The following is a 301-nucleotide window of genomic DNA, read 5'->3' on the forward strand; positions in this document are numbered from 1 at the left end:
TCTCCTCATTTATCATCCACGGTCAACTATCTCTCATAATTAACTATAAATCAATTTATTTTAGCAAATATCATGAAAACTAATATTCCTAAGAAAATAAAGTTCAGGAACTACTTTATAGTACATTAAACTAGCTTTAATTTGAGTGCTAATAGACATTTATACGTCACATAGTTCCTGAGATATAGATTTCTCAAAATAAATTAACTTACTACCAATGTTTCAGTAGATTTTTAAGAAATTTTGGTTTTTAAAAAGCTATATTTTAAGGCTAATATTTCAGAAAATTTACTCTTGTTTA

Source organism: Halyomorpha halys, unplaced genomic scaffold, assembly GCF_000696795.3.
Source record: "Halyomorpha halys isolate HHAL.00 unplaced genomic scaffold, Hhal_1.1 Scaffold599.1, whole genome shotgun sequence".
Lineage (NCBI taxonomy): Eukaryota > Metazoa > Arthropoda > Insecta > Hemiptera > Pentatomidae > Halyomorpha > Halyomorpha halys.